Source organism: Triticum dicoccoides, chromosome 2B, assembly GCF_002162155.2.
Source record: "Triticum dicoccoides isolate Atlit2015 ecotype Zavitan chromosome 2B, WEW_v2.0, whole genome shotgun sequence".
NCBI lineage: Eukaryota > Viridiplantae > Streptophyta > Magnoliopsida > Poales > Poaceae > Triticum > Triticum dicoccoides.
In genome coordinates, this window is record NC_041383.1 from 763,183,843 (window position 1) to 763,187,032 (window position 3,190).

Consider the following 3,190-nt stretch of genomic DNA (forward strand, 5'->3'; position numbering starts at 1 on the left):
CATTTTTTTTCCTTTTCGAAAGAGGCACGCCCGTGCCTCTCACAAAATCACAACCGTACCTCTTTCGGAAGCAAAACCGTGACTCTCGCGGAAGGAAAAAAAATAGAAAACACATTTTTTTTCGTTTCCAAGGCACGACCATGACTCTCGAGAAAGCACAACCGTGCCTCTCGCGGAAGCAAAACCATGACTCTCGTGAAAGAAAAAAAAACAGAAAATGCATTTTTTTTCGTTTCCAAGAGGCACGACAGTGACTCCTGTGACTCTTGATTTTTTTTTAGAAAACACTTTTTTTTTTCATTTCCAAGAGGCATGGCTGTGACTCTCGCGAAAGTACAACTGTGCCTCCCGCGGAAGTAAAACCGTGACTCTCACGAAAGAAAAAAAACCCAGAAAACAGGTTTTTTTCGTCTCCGAGAGACACGGCCGTGACTCTCGCGAAAGGAAAAGAACTGAAAACACTTTGTTTTTTCGTTTCCGATAGGCACGGCTGTGACTCTCGCAAAAGCAAAACCGTGACTCTTGCAAAAGTAAAGAAAAAAAGAAAAAGCATTTTTTTGCATAATTTTTTTTCAGAAATTTATTTTTATCGAAAAGATAAGGAAGACCGGTGGAAAACCAAAACCAGAAAAACCGCTAAAAAGCCAAAAATGCGTGTGGAAAAATAAAAAACAAAATCTGAAGGGAGCGTCGAGAGCGTGACGCGTGGCGAATGGCTGAGAGCGTGTCAAGTGACGCTGATAGTTGCGAGGCTCTCGAAGGAACGCTCGTTAACTAGTTGCTCTCCCCTTTAGGAGCTCCTAGGGGATCTCTGTTACTTGCATACGGAACCCTAATATAAGTGGGCTATGGAGGCCCATCTCACCTATATAACATGACCAAGGGTTGAGAGCCCCCCTCCGTTATCCAATCTCTACACCACGGCCCAGCCCACGAGATGTTCCCCATCCCCGCGCACGCGACGGTCCAGACGGCGCCGCCGATACGCCGTCCGTTGCCACGAATCCAGCCCTTCAAACACCAAGCGGCGGCCGCCGACCCCGACCTCGCCGTCAACTCGTGCCTGGTGCTTTCCTCCGCGTTCCGGCAAGGGTACGCCGGAGACACCAACGGCCTCAACTTCGAGACCCTCTACAGGTCCATCATCGTTCATTTTCATCCACTCGCCGGCTATGCCGATCGATCTGGCCGAGTCCTGAGTTTTTGATCCCCTGCAGGTGCGCTCACGACTTGGTCAACCTCGGCCATGGCGAGGTGCTCTACACCCAGGTCGCCACGAGCATGGCGGCGGGGGTTGAGAAGGTCGCGGAGTCTCTGGACCGCTCCGCCTCCGTGCCGGACGCCGAGTTCCTGCGGGAGCTGCTCGGCGAGTGGAAGAAGCACGGCTGTGCCGTCCTCATGATCCTCGACATCGTCATGTACATGGAACGGTCGTTCGTCCTGAAGAGGGGAAAGGCGTCCCGTGCGCGAGCTGGGACTCCGGGCGTGGCGCGACGGCGTGGTCCGCCGCTCCGCCGGTGAGGTGCGGCCTAGGCTGTGAGCCGCCCTGCTCAGGATGGCACGGCGGGAGCGGGCCGGCGAGGCCGTCGACACAGCGCTCTACGAGCTGATGGCCAGTGCGACCAAGATGCTGGTGGAGCTGGGCGACAACGTGTACCAACAAGTCCTAGAGATGCCGTTCCTCGACGAGACCGGCCGGTTCTACGCCCGGGAGTTCTTCCGGCTTCTCCCGTCGTCGTGCGACTGCGGCGAGTACCTGAGCAAAGTCGAGTCCATGGTCGACGCCGAGAAGGCGCGCGTCTCCCGCTGCCTGGGCGCTCCGACGACAGAGGAGAAGGTGGCGGCGGTGGTGCTGCGGGAGATGGTGGAGAAGGCCGTGGCGCGGCTGGTCGGGATGGAGAGCTCCGGGCTCGCGTCCATGCTGGTGTACGGCAGGTACTGGGACCTGACCAGGATGCACCGGCTTCTCGGGCGCGTCCAGGGCGGCTTATCGGCCATGACGGACGTGATGGAGGCTCACTTCCGGTTGGTCAGGAAGGCGGCGGGCGACGACGAGCGGTTGCTGTCCGGCGAGAAAGACAGGTATGCTGAGATGATCGACGGCGTGTTCCACGGCGAGGAGTCCTTCCGTGCCGCTCTGGACTCCTGCTTCACATGATTTTTTCAGAGAGTTTAGCAAGTAGCCACGCATGACCTTAGGATCCATCACAATATAGAAAGTGTTTGGTATCCTATGAGTTTTTGAGATCACATTTCTTTGTGCTTGCAACTTTTGGAATAAGCCGATTCAAATTAGTGTGGGGAATTTTTTTGTCGATCACCAACAGAATAAGTGTGAATTTTATTTATTTTTTTAAAACAAAGGCTCAAGTCAAGCCCGGCTTTAAATTAACAAAGCCATCAACCGGCCAGGATTATAACAACCACCAACTTACAGAGGCGAAACAAAGAAACAGCTAAAATGATACAGAGTGCTGTGCATGCAACTAATAGGCTTCCTACCATCTACAAGCAAAGATGAAGAAACTAAAGAACAAGACCAGCTTGAAGACGATGAAGCCCTCCACGGCGTGCAATCCACCCTGCCGAGACACCAGCAAGCCTTGAGGAGACCCAACTAGCAGGTGAGGGTAACATTGACAGCTCCATAGACTCCGACCAAATCGTTGACAACCTCCTACATCTCCGAAGGGGCTCCCTAGCCCCTCGCCTGGCACGAGGCGCCAATCCGTCGAACGATGCAAATGCTCTCCCAAGAGCAATGGTGTACAACCGACGTCATTGCCACCCGGAAAGCCATACCAGGGCACCACCAACTTGCGTCGCCGAGCTCCACAAAGGCAAACATGGCACTGGGAGGGAACCAACACACAAGGAGAAGCAAAATGCACGGTGGGGCTGCTGATGACAAAGCAACAATGGTGGGAAGCCACATGACTGAACTTCGGGAAGAACCACCAAGACACGACCAACTCCAACCATGTCACCGTCGGACGCCCACCAACCAGACCGAACTCATCACCATCCCTTGCCCAACGGAGGCGGCACCTTGTGGGGACCCCGACTCATAAGTCGAGATCACCGAATGCACGTGTACAGTGATCCCAGAGATCAATGCTCACTGAACACACAGAAACTGAATAACAAGAGTCTTACATCCATACATACCATTTTACACGAGTAGGACCAT

The 3,190-nt window shown here is 53.7% G+C and overlaps 1 pseudogene; it reads left to right on the top strand.

Annotated features, from left to right (window-relative positions):
- Positions 1–937: 937 nt before the first annotated feature.
- Positions 938–2,607, top strand: LOC119361348 (annotated as a pseudogene).
- Positions 2,608–3,190: the final 583 nt, after the last annotated feature.